Below are 16,660 nucleotides of genomic sequence, written 5' to 3'. Positions count from 1 at the left end.
CTGTGACTGTGACAGATGAGAAATTGCAATATCTTTGAGAATGTGAATTATATCATGCCTTATCTTACAATGTTGTAATCTTTACAATAGTTGCAATTGTCTTGAAAACATATTAACCAAGGAGATGGCACAGCATTGACACTGAATTCAGTTTGGAAGGAGCTGTCATTGTAACACTGGGAGCATGTGTGTATGTGTCTGCCCTAAGCCCTCAAACAAACAAGGAAAATACTAATAATCAAAAATCATGCAATCTGAGTACAGATTCATGAGCTTATGATAATGAATAGCCTGATGGTATACTCATTAATTAATATCAGTTTTATTTTCAGTTCCTTTGATCTTCAATTGCAGTTTAAACTGTCAATACAAACTGCAAGAGAAAAAGAGACATTATTATAAATATTCCTAGAGTACTGAGGAAACAAAATGGATTTGGGCTTTAGTATTTTTGAGAGAAGTTATTAATTTACTCAAAATGGTGGCAACCACTAAAAACTCTCCAAGTTTTAAATAATTATTTCTTCTTCCAAATAGAGGTATAACAATACAATGAGGACCACTTTTCTGATTGTTTGCACCAAGCCAGAACATGACACTTACATCGAGAAAAAATATGTTCAGTTCCTTACATCACAGCAGGTAGACTTTGGCCCCTGTCCCTCCACATAAGTTGGCAACAGCCATATTTTTTTGGGATTGGAAGCCCACTAAAGGGTAGCACCTCCAAAGCCATAAAAACCCAAACTACCACCACCTCAACCGCCATACAAAAACAGCTTCATCTTTGCCACAGACACAGTTTGCACCTTGCATTTAATAGCAGTTAACTATTCAGCACTTTGAACAGAACTTGGCAGTGTTGCTTGCATATGAACACCACTTTGTTCGTACAGTGAGTGACCATCTCACACTGCAACCGCCGACTGAAGGCATCAGCCATGCCATAAGATTTCACCATGATCTCCCCCTTTGTCACCTGGATTTAGTCAAACTTCCTCATACAGTCTCCACCTAGTACAGTACTAGTATTTGTATAGTGCAACTAAATGTGCCTTGAGTTATGTAGTTTCTGTGCACTTCAGCTAAGTTTTGTATTCATGCACTCTCCTTTAGTTAATGCTTAAAATTAGTGAAGGGCGCCCTCAATGGAATACTGTGAATCTATAGTCTCTTAATACATCTCTATTTTTGTAGTTGTTAAATGTGCTTTTTTGAGTTGTAACCTTTTCCTCCAATCTTTCTTGGTCTCTATACTAATCAAGATACCTCCACATGTATGGACACTTCTGATGCTTTACACAGTTAGGGACTGTATAGATAATCATTATTAAAATCTTGGCAGCCTGTTGGTCTCTACTGTGTCTGTAAGTTAGGGCATATGTGGTGGGAGAGCCAGTGTTGGGAAACAGTACAGCTTGAGGCTCTTTTAGGCAAGAGCATATCCATGTTCTGAGCTGGGACGAGGTGAGGGGGGGGGGGGGGAGGAGTGCAGGAGGAGGGGAAGGCAACTCATATTGGTTTCATAGAAGTGGGAGAGGTAGAGGAGATGTGATGCAGCTTACTGAAAGTTTTTTTGAACAAAGAGGCATTTGGTATTTTCAATTGTTACTAGAATACAACAAACAGTGAAATAACAAGGAGGCAAGTGTCATGGTGCCCAATGAATTTTGTTTAATTCTGCAACTCACAAAATTTTACCAATATTGAAGATGTTCTAGAAGAGTACCGTTGTTTGCCCATGTGTAATAAATGACAGAAGTGTGGTTTGTTTTGCCTATATTGTGTCCAATTATATATCATGAGTGCCAACTGTAATAAAGTAGGAAAACCAAGAGAGAGGAGCAGCAGGAGTGATGAAGGCAGTGTTGATGCATGTATGGGGATGGCAGGTAAGGCTTTACTTTGGCGAGCTCGTCCAGCCCAAGGTAAGCCCTGTATGGCAAAGCTACAACATGCTTCACCTCATAGTGAAAGCAGTCACAGAAGCAGGAAAGGGAGCAACATAGACAAAATCCAAGAGATGATTGGTCATAATAGTACCATAATCCAATCACAAAGGAAGTATTTAACTAAATATTAAAAAGATCTGTAGATTTAGAGAACCAACTGTCTGCAGCCACCAATAATCTAGAGTGTAATGATAAGAAGGCATAGCATTTGGTTGTTAAAGATGGTTGAATATGATCAGGAAAATACTGACAAGATGGTCTGTTCACAATAAACAATCATGAGAAGTTTGACGTACTGATAAACATAATGTACATGGGCAAAGCCATTGAGCAGGAAACAGGCTACCAGGTGGCAAGAAACAGAAGGAAGAGGTGCTCTCATTTAAGGGCTTAAAGGGAGAAAGTGATAACTGAGAAGAAGTAATGTATTGAGGCCTAGTTGGTACTATATGATGAAAAAGTGCTTTTGATTTTTTCGGGAGTGAAAGCTAAATATTTCAGTGGTAAGAGAAGGGGACTGCCTGGGAGATTCATTTGTCGACAATGTCTGTGGTAGGGAAAATATTGGGAGAGTTTATTTGTGTATGGTATGTGCTGAGGTATTTGGCATTGAAGTAGGTACATTGACCACAAAAATAATGTTATATCAGTTAAATAGTCATACACTGATTTTATAAATTTCGTCCATGCTCCTTGAGTAAATCCATCAATTACATTATGTATAATGGACAACTAATTATTTTATTTTCTGGAAAAACATACTTCAGAAAAAATTTGCAAGTAATAATTGTGATGCAATGTGGATTTTGCATGAAAGGCACAAAAATTTTAAGCAGTAATCTCTAATCAAAAACATAGTGAAATATATTTTGTGTAAATTACTTACAACATTCCATCCATTTTCACAAGATTTGTCTGCAGCATCTTGAGGGGTTGAGCCCCATTCGCTTTTTCATCTTTCTTTCCAGTTGCTGACATGTTTGCTCTGGAAGGTAAAAGCTCCAATCAGTCAGTAATTATTGTTGCCTTCAGTCTGTAAAATAGTTTTGATGGAGCTGTAAACACCAGTCCATGCTGTGAAAGTCCCTTCATCTTTGCATAACTACAGTAACTTACATCCATTGTAGTATTCAAGCTTTGGTCTCTTCAGTAACACGAGTAGATGTGCAAATGGCAGATACAGATATATTGATATGCGTAAGAATGCTGGTGTGCGGGGATGGTGCCTCAGTGGGGAAGATGCCGATATCACAGGACAGTCATGTGGAGTTCTGTAACAGGCCAACATCAGGTTGTGCAATAGCTCACACTCAGTTTTTCTTTTACTATCTGACACCATCTCTATGAAGTGAACAACAACTGCCACTGCTGTATACCTGGACAGGATCAGACTTGCTTTTGGATAGTGATTGCTGTGGTTTATAATTCGCTAGTGACTAGAGTGGTGGGTCTTCCATCTGCACTCGATGGGTATAGTGGTTATATTTAATGAGCATATGGTCTCCACCACCATAAGACTCATTTTAATTCCAGTCAGGAATTATTATAGTTTAGTTTTGTGGACTAACAGACAATTTAACCTGTTGTCATAGAATGCCAATTCTATGTTCAATAAATGTTCGATGACCTTAAAGTGAGGTTTAATCTCGGCATTTCAGCAAGTCAACAAGGCCCACGAGTTCTGGGAAATACATCAAAAACATCTGGTGCAACATTTTCAGGCAGTCTGGATTTTCAAAGTGCCGTTTTGCTTTCAAAAAATCCGCAGTTATATCACTTATTACATGATATAGACCCACAAGTCTCGATTAAGGTGGATTCTCGCTTGACAGAACGTCATCGTCGCATCAAAAGATTATTCTCTTCTGTAATTCAAATTCACACATGCCATCAACGGAGCGTCATCGATACGTCACTCACGTCAGCGTCTCGTCAAGGGTTCTCGGAAAGAATGTTCCGACAGGCCATAGTGTAGCCTACTTGGCGAGCAACTGTTGCATTAAGGACACAGTCACGGCGAAATAGGCGCTGCATCATTTGAGAGACATAGAGGCGATCGAGTATGCCGGGACTTAACCACAGTTCACTGCTGCTAACGCAACGGCGGCTGTGCGTAGCATACAGGGTGAAAGATGAAAACTAGTAAGAAGCTTGAGTTTGACAGAAAAACATTAACTATGTGATCTGATCAAGCTACCTCTAATAATTTTCAAGTAATTCACTAAAAACTAAATTTGTAATACAAACGTCCTTATTTGTAATAGATTAAATACCATTGATATTAATGATAGAAAGTTCCGATTGCAGCACTTGATTACATCTAGGGCCTATTAAATAATAAAGATACAATAAGTTTCAAGCCTTTGATGTAAATAACAACCAATACAAGGTCTCTTAAAGACCCTGTTCAGAGGTAGTGTTCTAACGTTGGTTCCGTTCTAAGAATTATAGCCGGGAAAGTTTAAATGCAGTCGAGGTGAAACTTTTTCTGTAACTAAAGCCAGCTTAACTCCGTTCGTATAAAAATTACGAAAATTGTAAACCGATATATAACAGTGTTATAAAATAGTATGTGTCCGAGAAAGCGGCCATTTAGATGTTGCTACACGGGAATAGAGCAGATGACAGCAGATGTTTTGTTCGGCCGTCCACTGTCCCCATGTTACATCAGCCAGAGAGGCGGTGTCAGATATACTTCGTACCAAGCTTTCCCTTTGTCCGTGCGTCAAACACCATCTTACGCGCTGCTTCAGATGACGTCACAGCCAGGGTGCTACCAAACGTATATTTTCGGTACAAATAGGAAACCAACTAGTGAGGACTGTACACAGTCATGAATCGCTTAGATTTCGCGGAAGTCAATTGTTTGTGTGCCGCCCATAATGTTAAGTAGGCTAAACAGAGTGGCAAGTGGTGAGATTATTTTCCATCAATTAACTTAAATGGTTAGGAGTCAGGGCGAAAGACCATAAAGGTCGCCTCTGAATTGCTCATAGAGACATTATTATTATTATTACCAGGAATATTACTATGTTCGTGCATGTGAACTTTTAGTGAATATATTTCTTATTTAGAACTCAAAACTTTTATTTATGATCATAGTTCCTGATCCCGCTTGGTAAATATAGAGTAGAAACATTTCTTTCATTGAGCACAAGAAGAATGTGGACTTGCAGACTGGAAACTATGGTGAGTACGGTCTCCATCCCTTTCTGCTGACCGCAAAAGTAGTTTTTAGTCTCTAGTAAAAGCCAGTGAATATTCTTCTCGTATACGTACTTAGGCAACGGCCTTGCCGCAGCGGATACACCGGTTCCCATGCGATCACTGAAGTTATGCGCTGCCGACACTTGGATGGGTGACCATCCGTGCCGCCATACGCCGTTGCCATTTTTCAGGGTGCACTCAGCCTCTTAATTGAGGAGCTACTCGACCGAATAGTAGCGGCTCTGGTCAAAGATAGCCATCATGACGACCAGGAGAGCAGTGTGCTGACCACATCCTCAACTGAGGATGACTTGGAGGTCGGATGGTCCCGATGGGCTACTTGTGGCCTGAAGATGGAGTGCTTTTTTTTGTATACTTACTTATTAACCCGCTGCCCCACACAGTGTGAACTAATACGAAAGTATTCCCCACTGACTTCTATTGTGGAAAGGTCTTAATATGTGCTGGAAGATAGTACTAAGTTAAAGTATTTTATTTTATGCACTGAAGGAATATATTGCAAAATAAACGATACGTATCTTGTTCAGTGTGCTCTAATCACGATTTATCCAGTGGAATAGCGAAAAGAAAAACCGCGAGTGAAGCTGATGCAGTATGCAGAAGTTTAAAATAAGATTCATTATAAATTAACGATCAGCAGGTAGCAGAAATATATGTAAACATAGTTCAAGCACCTATCTAGCCATACCATTGGCAAACGATCAGCTTCTGTGGAGGTGACATTGGACGCCTAGATCTTGAATTTATCTTCGTGAATTTTTATTTGTAACTCGCTTAACAGGTAAAAAAACTGTTGTTGACACATTCTGAAGTATTTATAGAACGGTTAGTTCTCCTTTTTCAGCCCCTTCTAAGGTGCGTGGAACTCACCTTCACGGTCTCGACCTTTTATTATTTTTCTATTCCGGACTCTTTTTGCTGCCTATTCCTTATCATCAAGTGCAATAGCAATCATTGCAAACTGCTTTAAACTAAATTTTGGCATTTTATGAAGTGTACCATGAACTACGAAATAGCCCATCTGGTTAGTATTTTATGAACCAGCTGTAACTTCACGACGTTCTTTCGACGTTGACGTGCCGTATAGTGTGAATGCTCAGGAATTCCCCTGACCATCGACTTTCAAAAACGTGACGCTGACGTTCCGGAAAGAGTGAATCCAACTTTACTCGACAGTAAGCCGTTCCTTCGTAGAAAAAGTTAATAATACAGGAAACAATAAAACAAATAAATAATAGATCATACATGTTTATAGTATTATACCAGGGGACCTGTGCGAAACTTTCGCACTTTTATAGTTATAAATAATAACAGTATTTAGAAAACGTGTAGTCGCTGGATTAAGGGCAGTTGTGGGAACGAAGAGAAAACATCTTTAAAAATGAATCGAACAACGCGAAATTTGTTATATGTCCTCGTATATACATTTCCACGTGTCCAAAAATGTGTTTTTCTTTCGGAATATTTGTCGTGACTTATACGATCGGCAGGGAACAGGTAGTGTCAGTAGGGCAACATAACATATTACATTTACTCGACAAACATTTCCAATAACAGTAAGCACTTTAGGCCATAGGAGCAATAGGTAGGTGGCAATGACAAACATGTCTGTCATTTCGAAAAGTATATTCGCTTAGAAAAGTCATCTTGTATGACGGACAGGGGTAATGGATTACTACAGTAGTCACGGTTATTATATATGACAATGCTGTGTACAAATTATCCAGTTAGCAATTGCTTTGAAACAAATAAAATTGTATTTGTAATAAGATAATATTAAAAGGGAGTCTCCTACTCGTGATTATTAATAAGTTAGCTTCGTAAAAAATACGGGGTGTTCGGAAATTCCCATTAAAACCTTCTAGTACGTGTAGAGGAGAGTGTGTACATGTCCGGAAACGTACCGTTTCTGTTCTACGACGGCTGCAGTTCAAATGTGTAATGCGTTCACGCTCACCTGATGTCACTTAAAGTCTGCCTGTTCAATGCCTGTGCTTCTCCGGTTTAGCAAACGTGGCTCGGTACACTTTTGCGGAATAAACTGACATGCTCCTTGTGTATGGCGAAGCTCGCGGTAACAGAAGAGCTGCTAGTCGGCTTTATCACGAACGTTTCCCGCAACGTAGCATGCAATCGCACAAACTTTCTGCCCAAGTTCCCCAACGACTCCGAGAAACGGGTACGTTCACAGTGAGGAGGAAGGACTGTGGTGATCCACAGCAACGCCACACCCCTAAGTTTGAAGATGACGTACTGCATCACCCTGAAGAGAACTCGTCAAAGAGTACTCGAACAATTGTGCATACAACGGGTGTTAATTACAGTACCTTCTGGGACGTTCTGCATGAGCATCTATTACATCCGTTCCAAAACAAAGGGCATGCTGTGGATCCAGCCGATTTCCCACAACGCACCGCTGCATCGACACACACGTTTCCACGTCGAGTGCCGTTTACAGATGACTGTGTTCCCTCCTTCCACCCAAGTTAAGTGGTCCTGCATACCTGATCACCATACAAAACTTACTGGACTAGTTCATGGAAGTCGTGTTACTGAATGTCCGCCAGGAAATGTGGTTTCAGCATGATGGCGCACATGTCACTTCTGACGTGCGGTTCAGAGACATCTCAGCAGACGATGGTGCGTGACCGGATTTAACCCGCATGGGCTGCATCTTGTGGCCTTTGTATGCAAAGTTTAATTTACGAGACTCGTGTAGAGACAGAGGAAGATCTGCTGTCACGACTTCTGGCCGCTGCACTAGAAACTGAAGAGACACCAGGTGGGATGGAGGAGAGTGTGTACCAGAACGTGCTTCGTAGATAAATGTCTGTAACGACGTTAGTGGTAGCCATATTGAGCCGCTATTGTAGTGCTCAGTACAGTTCTCTGCATACAGTACGCTGCCTTCTTTTTGTTTTGGAATAATGTAAGCGCATAATGTTTAAGTGCTAACACAAACATATGTGGTAAGTGACAAATGGATGTTTCGTTATGTTTACTTTCGAATTATTACCCAATAATTTTACTGAGTCGTTCCTAATTCATTTCCTCAAGCAGAAATGGTGAGTTAAACGTTTGAATTAAAACCGTCGTAGAACGGGAACCATACATTTCTGGATATGGGTAGTCACTTTCCTCTATAAGTCCTAGAAGCCTGTAACTAGAATTTCCGAACAGTTGAAGCTGGGCATCCGTGATGTCCGTTTGCCTATGCCAGTTAAAAGTCTCTTTTATGTTAAAATTTTCCACGAATAGTAAGTTTTAGCGCAAAATCGGTAAGCAATGTCAGAAGTCGGTTAAAATCCTTTCTAACTATACATCATTCATACTTATACGATTAGTATGTGTTGGGAAAAAGCGATATTGACTTGAGAAATAATATACAGGGTGAACATGAACAAAGCTGACAAACTGCAAGGAAAGATTTCTTTACACGAAATGGAGAAAAAAGAATTAGAGAAATAATATACAGGGTGAACATTAATAGCACCGACTAGCTGCAAGGACGGATTCCTGACAGGAAATGGCGAAAAAAGGTTCGGATAAATATGTGTTCGGAAATGCACCGTTGCGTCGGTAGATGGCGCGAACGAGTGAATGTTCTTCTAAGTGCTGTGTCCTTGTGTGTTGCAGGCTGTGCGATTCACAAAGCAACCTGTAAGCAACAAATGCTCTGGTCTTCATGTCGGGAACGAGGTGAGATGGTGTTTGTGTAGGCCAAGCAGATGGAAATGGTGTAGAGAGCACCGCGTCTATATCAAAACAAGTACTTCCACAGACACCGACCACGTCCCATTATAATTTGAAGCCCTTTGTGGGCATTTGTGTGATCATGGGTACTTTGAGACAGATCAACTTGGAGGGAAGCGGCAGACTGTGCGTACGTTATGCGCAGGCTCTATAGCTTATGGAAGCTGCGCACGTCATATAGAACTGTCGGGTTGCTCAGCAACTAATTATCATAAAGACAAATGCGACAGCAGACTTCAGGAAAATATTAGAATAATAATCAGCTGTCGTGGATGTATAAGGGGCAGTCAAATGAAAATGAGATGTATGGAAAAAGATAAGTAAACTGTTTATTATTTCAAAAGTAATCGCCATAACTGTTAATACATTTAACCCACTGTGACACAAGACAGCCAATGCCTTCATGGAAAAATGTTTGCGGTTGCTTACGAATCCATGATTATACCCACCTGCGCATCTCTTCGTTGGAAGTAAATCTACCACTATGAATGTCTTTCTGCAGAGCTCCAATAATATGGAATTCACATTGGGAGATTATCGGAACTATACGAGGGTTCTACCCCCCCCCCCCCCCCCCCCGCCCAAAAAAATGGGAAGAAAAGGAAGAAACGGAATAACATTTCTGTGGTTGAGCTTGTGTAGTACGCATTTCTGCTGCTAGGCGTTTGTAGCGCAACTCGTTGCCAGTTCAGTGCCGCTCGTGATGTCGACCTGACTTGTTCTGTTCATCTGCAGTGATTGTTTCGTTTTTTTATGATGGCAAGTTTAAGTGTACAATATGCAGCTGTGAAATTTTTCTTTCTACTGGGTAAAAATGCTGCTGAATCTGTTTTGATGTCGAAAACAGCTTACCAAGATGACACTATGAGAAAAACCGAAGTGTACGAGTGGTTTGCTAGATTTAAAATGGCGACATGTCGATTGATGATAGACTTAGTTCTGGACGTCCACCAACTCCCCAAATCGAGGAAAATTCGATAGTTTGTGCTCACAGAACGTCGACAGACAATTGAGGCAATTCTCAGAGATCAGTGGGTTATATTGGAGCTTGGTTCAGCGAATTTAACGGAAGATTTGGGAATAAAAAGGGTTGCTGCCAAGCTTGTTCCTCTGGTTCCGACTAACAATCAGAAGGAACGTCGAGATGAAACATGTCATGCTTTGAAATAACAGCATGAAACTGATACAGATTTTCGTCAAAGGTATCAGTAGTGATGAATAATGGTGCTATGATTACAACCCAAAAAGAAATCAACAGTCAATCCAATGAAGATGTGATCGTTACCATGTTCAAAAAAATGTCATCCAGTCAAATCAAACATCAAAACAATGCTGATTTGCTTTTTTGATGCCAAGGGTGTAGTTCATTCAGAGTTTGTTCTCCTAGGTCAGACTGTCAATGAAACCCTTCATTTGGTAGTTTTAAGAAGATTGCAACAGCGTTTGTCAAAAAAGACCCAATTTGTGGCAGACAGGAGACTGATTCTTCCACCACACACAGCCATCTGTGCTAGATAGATTTTGGCTAAAATGGCATAGTTAGTCTGCTCCATGCACCTTACTCGTCTGACCTGGCTCCTTGCGACTTTTTTTATTTCCATGCATGGAAAGGGGCATGAAAGAAATCAAGAGAAAAACGAGGGATTTCTAAAGATGACAGAAAAAAATGTTTCGCACAGTGGAAGCACTGAAAGGACAAATGTATCAGTTTTATAGGAGACTGTTTTGATGGGGATAAGGTTGTTTGGTGAACGATATATAGCTTTTAAAAAATAATTCCTTTTTCTTTTTGGGTACATCGAAACTTCTGTAGCATAGTCACAACATCCTTCACTAAATGCAGGTGGGCATTACCTTTCAACAGAATGACACCATCCATCAACATTCCTGAAAGTTCGGACTTGATAGATCGCTACAATTAAACACCAGTGGTACATGGGCACTTTGCAAAAACTAAAGTTCGCCATCGAGTCTAAATGCCCAACAACAGGCGCTGTTGTTCTGTTGCAGGATAAAGTCTGCCCACATGTTTCCTAGATTGTTTTGATAACATTGCAGAAGTTTTGCTGGGAAGTCCTTACACATTCTCCTTACAGTCCCAATCACTTCTTGTATAACTGCCATATTTTTGGAGCCCTGAAGAAAGACACCCGTGGCCATCAATTTTCACTCAGTGGCTGAACTTCCCTGGACGGGCCCCAAGCTAGCATCCATACGATCATTTCATTTTTCTTTTTTGCTTTGTATAAGGAGATGCATGCCTGGGTAAAATCATGGTTCTGTAGTATAACAAATGAGTATCTCAAGCACCTTTGTTAGAGTATGATACCAAACCTGACTAACAAAATTAACGGTTTCATTCATTTTCAGCTCTGGTTTCTCAAAGATTATAAATCTTATGTACAATAATGTATGTTGTGCGACTGAGGTATTGTATGAGAACAGTTATGTATTATTTTGTTCTCTTTACATGTAGATTTAATACTTTGGGAATCCATTTGTATCTACAATTGTAAAGAAATTAATTACCTGGTAAATTCCATTTTGTTCTTTCATCTGTCAAAGTCACATATCTCTTGTTTTGTTTGTGGGCTACTGTGAACATTGTGGTGGGAAACTTACAAGCCTTTGCATTATGCCATAAACAATGTCTCATTTTAACATGTTACAAATGGTTCAAATGGCTCTGAGCGCTATGGGACTTAACAGCTGAGGTCATCAGTCCCCTAGAACTTAGAACCACTTAAACCTAACTAGCCTAAGGACATCACACACATCCATGCCTGAGACAGGATTCGAACCTGCAACCGTAGCAGTCTCGCGGTTCCAGACTGATGCGCCTAGAACCGCTCGGCCACACCGGCCAGCAACCTGTTACAAAATAGCAATTAACAAACAGCAACCAGTAACTGTTTACTGATTTGGTATTTACGTACTTCAAGAAATTTGCCTTAACAGTTTGTTCGCAGCCAGATACACCTTATTATGTTAGCATGAACACGAGTTGTAGCATGTCAATGTTTAGTGCTCCAAATTTTTGAATCGAATTGCATTTATTTTTTTGCCTCATGTTCATAAATACTGTCAAACATGGCAGCTATTGTTGAAAAAAGAATGTATAGTCAGTGATGTATCTCTTCTGAAAATGTAAGGGATATGACTGAAAATCGATAATAAATATGTAAACATTTGCACATATCTGTGAAAGATAATATTGTTGTCTTTCTTAAATGTATTCATGCAATTAAACACTGCACAGATCTTCAGCATATTTCTTCACATGCACTAAAATGTGTAGACAGAACACTTATGATTAACAAATACTCTATGTATGCACCAACAAATATATAACGATCGATCTGTGTCCTTACACATCAAAATACACTTCAACCTTCCAGACTCTTATCACAACAATGGTGTACAACTGAAGGTTCAGAATATTCCACTCTTGCAGCGCTGCCAGTGAGTCTAGGTGCTTTTACAAGGTCTTTGGTTTGATCACTGAGAGTTTATTTCAAAACTGCTCAAAATTTTTTTTAAATAATGGGACATGTTTTTCTGCTAAACATTAATGCTAGCATACAGAAGAAAACTTGTGCAAGACTTAACCTGCTTGTTTGTTTGTTTTGGAAAGATATAGACATCAATGCTACAAAATGTGTTGCTGGTACTATGCACCAAAAAGTTGTGCTATCTTTCTGTAGTCTTTCATGTAACTGGGTCTTTATTCAGCTTTTGAGGAGAACAGTGTACTATAGTCTTATCAATGTTGGAGAGTGGAGTTAAATTTTTGGTCTGAACAGTATGAACCTAGTGTGTAACATGAATTTTATTGTTCCCTAATTCTACAACTGTAAAAGACATGTGGAACTGAAACCGAATGTATTCATAAATTTGGAATCAGTGCTTATTTAAATGTGGATCTCTTTGGTGGAGTTTATGAAGTTGGAAATGTGAAGTTGATTATTTGAAATGTTAGATTTGGAAATAAATCATGATGTTTATAAACTGTAAATTAATATCTTAACTGATACTTAACCCACCCGGACCTCAAGAAACATGCCCTATGATATATTAAGATGATGAGTTGAGCCATTGAAAAATAAAGATTAGTATTAGACGTCTCATAGTAAGTACAGTACTCAGGATAGTAGTTACACATAACAACAACTAACAGTCATACGATTCCATACATATATATTTTATTGTCCTACAAGGTACAAAGCATGAAAATCTTTTGGATATTCTAGATCTACTTCAAATACAAATCATATAAATCCATGTGGAGATTTACTTGAAATTTCACTTATGTTTCTACAATAAAAAGAATCTGGATTATCTCAGTCAAATGAACCATGTGCTAAATATTGGCTCATAGCATAACCATACATACTGTTTGCACCTAAATACGTTCTATTTGACTTCATGATTTTTCATACATTTACCATTTGCTTCTACTATCTTTTACAGCACTGTGATATACCAACTCTTATTAATTTTTCAACCATAGGAATCAAATCACAATCTTGTAATAATTCTAATTGTTGTCTAGTCACTTTCAGCATCACATTCAAAGATAATCCTGGTGCTGTAAAATACCAAGATGGATCTACATCATAAGCATTTATATAAGTTTTTCTAAAATTTTCAAACATATCAGCCATAAACTATACATCAGTTTTAAGATACAGATCATGATATTCACCAATATTTTTTATATTAAATTTTTCCCAAAATAATTTTTTATATTCATAATATTCATAAGTTATTTCATGCACCCAGTTTACTACAAAGTTCTTCTTTTGTTGGAATCTGTGTCTCATCAAATTTCTTAAAAGAAACTGTATAATGATAAGATTAGATACCTATCCTTATCACTAGATAGAATACATCACCTACAAATTTTTGAAATGTTTGTATTTTGATTGTTTTTCAAACTTGATGACGGTGGTCAAGTGAAGAAGCCACAAATTTGAATGTATCAATAAATCTCATCTTCAAATTTTCTGCCATTTTGCCAAGGCTAATGTACCTGTCTCCATTTTTGGGTGTCAAATAGATTTGTTTTATATTACACCCAAGCTCTTTTATGAGCAGCTATGAGTTATATCCAGAGGAATTACATAAATAAACATATGAAACTTGAATGTGATAGCTTTAGATTACAAATATTATATAATGGATTTATATATTTTCCAATTAAGTGATCCCTCATGATGAACCTTTCTATTCTTCTGTGAGTAATGACATCTATACAATGATTTTTTTTGATTTTGTATGTCTTGAGTGTTCTTCATGCATTATTGGACTCATTTCTTCAATTTTAGAATAAATTCTTCCAATAGCTTCTACTTCTTGTTTCACACATTCAATAAATTTTTGATGCCAATTGGTCCTCCATATACAAATTGGCCTTTGTAATGTTCATTAATGTACTTGATACAATAACAAAAACCACTTGGTTCAAATTTTTTTGTTGATAATAACATGTGTAACATGATCATTATCCTTCTTTAAGAGAAAACTTTCAAAACCAGCATAAATAATGATTGAAACTTTTTGTGTGTGCTGATAAGTTTTAAAACTTACATATGAAACTTTCTCCAGTAATTCTACTTTTAATGGCTTGTTAATTAAGTCTGCTTTACTATCGAAGTGGAGCAAACACATATCACAAATAAATATTACTTCTTCATTGGGTTACCTTCCATTAGGAAAGTGGGTATACTCAGCGACTGTGATATGATTTATAAATTATAGTGTGCAGCAATCAGTCATCCTTTTTTTGCAGGTTTTATTTGGCACATCCAGATTTCAGTGCACTATTTTCTAGTCTCACTATATGTCAGAACCCTGTTGTTCAGGTGTCAGCCACAGCTCTTTGAATACTACTATGATATTCAATGAATTGTGACTCATGCCCGAACAACACGGTTCTGACACGCATTGAGACTAGGATATAGTGCATTGATAATGGCTAGGCACTAGCAGAAATCTGGATTTTCCAAATAAAACCTGCAAAAAATGGAGAACTGATTGCTGCACTCAATAATTTATAAAATTTATAAATTACTTCTTCATGTTTTGAAATTTGACTTAAAACAAACCTAGTTAATTTTTTTTGTAATAATAGTATAAATTACTTCAATTCTTGAAATAAAGAAGGTTTACGTGTTTCTGTTTCTTGCATTTCATAACTTTTCTTGGATATATTTGATACTTTTCATCAAACGAATAGACGGTGATAGATACACTAATTCCAGTCTCAATTTTTAGAATAGTATCACTCACTAAAGGAAATTAAAAATGTTCCAGTTTCTGATCAAGATCAAGAAAACATTATTATATACTATTATTCTTTCTGCAATTTTATTTATAGTGTATAATACTGAGTTTATAGCACACAGAAAAATTTTTGATCATTATATTTTACATTAACATGCTTTTTTATTTTTCTATTTTATCTGTGTAATTAGATGTAAGAACATCCTCTCATTGTAATGTAACTATTAATTTATTGTTGCAAAACAATAATACTGTTTAAAGTGAAATGTCCCCTTAGAACTATTATACCTGACTGTGCTTAAACTGACACACAATATTTTTTTAGCGCAACACAATCTGACTTTCAGTAATCCCTACAAGAGAATGGCTCTGACTAAATTAACCTATATGTTTCAAAAATCACTTACCTCACAAAAATCTTCGTTACTCAAACTACTGCAATGCAGCGAGCGCCACTACTGCCAGCTTAATAGTGTTAAAAGTCATAATATTTATAGTAGTTCATGACATCCAGTCTTACAAATTTCAAAACTCCGCCATTTCTCTCCCCACATTCACCACTGCTGGCGGCTCACCTCCAACGGCGCAACTCTACACGCTGTTCACACCAATCTGCCCAACACTACAATGGCAGACAATGATGCAAACTACCCACAGACTATACACAGCACAGCCAGTGAGTTTTCATAAAGAGTGCTACGTGGCGTTACCAATAAGAAAACCTAAACAGCCTACTTACATAGCCCCCATGATCCCCACAAAAAACTTTACAAATTGTTTTGGGGAGTGACCAATTCATATTTGTTAAAAAAAATTTACAATTACAATAACAAAGAAATCATATGCACACAGTTATTGATACAATGTTGGCCAAAAGCTGAAATTTTCTTACAGTCCATAAAGACAGTCCTGGTCGTTCATCACAGTAAAATTGCAATGTTTTTCTCAAAGTCTGAGCAGTAAAAGAAAATGCACATGGGAGTATGCACACAGCACAGCTAGTGATTTTTCATACAGATTGCTACATGGCATTACCAATAAGAAAACCTAAACAGCCTACTTCCAAAGTCCAACCAGATCCTCCTGCTTGAACATGAGCCATTTCTGATAAAATATCCGCTTTACCAGTATTACACTTTTTAATGAGCTCTCTTCGATTTGTGATCCTATAGTTCCATATCTGGAACTTAAATTTCATAATGTTTTCACTTCTTTGCATTTGGTACTCACAAAAAAGTTTAAAAGTTACTTTCAAGACGTGATGTATTTTTAGATTATGTTTCATAATTTTCATAATTTTTAATTTCGATGCATACAAGAAGTTTGAGTCATGCAAGTTTAGTTTTCTCTCGAAATTTATTGTTTGCAATGTGTCTGCAAGTGCTTTATTGACTGGCATTTATTAACTGTTTTTCTAAATTTTTGTTTCTCAAACACGTTGG

At 37.9% G+C, this 16,660-nt stretch overlaps 1 long non-coding RNA gene across 2 annotated transcripts in view; it reads right to left on the bottom strand.

Moving 5' to 3' along the window:
* The window catches only part of LOC126354643 (uncharacterized), a 59,528-nt gene that overhangs the window by 29,920 nt on the left and 12,948 nt on the right, over positions 1–16,660 (bottom strand). For both annotated transcript variants that reach the window (XR_007565363.1, XR_007565364.1), the window contains exon 2: positions 2,839–2,937. This is a non-coding gene — a long non-coding RNA (uncharacterized LOC126354643). The remainder of the gene's footprint in view (positions 1–2,838; positions 2,938–16,660) is intronic.

Source organism: Schistocerca gregaria, chromosome 3 (assembly GCF_023897955.1).
Source record: "Schistocerca gregaria isolate iqSchGreg1 chromosome 3, iqSchGreg1.2, whole genome shotgun sequence".
Taxonomy (NCBI): domain Eukaryota; kingdom Metazoa; phylum Arthropoda; class Insecta; order Orthoptera; family Acrididae; genus Schistocerca; species Schistocerca gregaria.
This window is presented reverse-complemented; position numbering and strand designations above follow the sequence as displayed.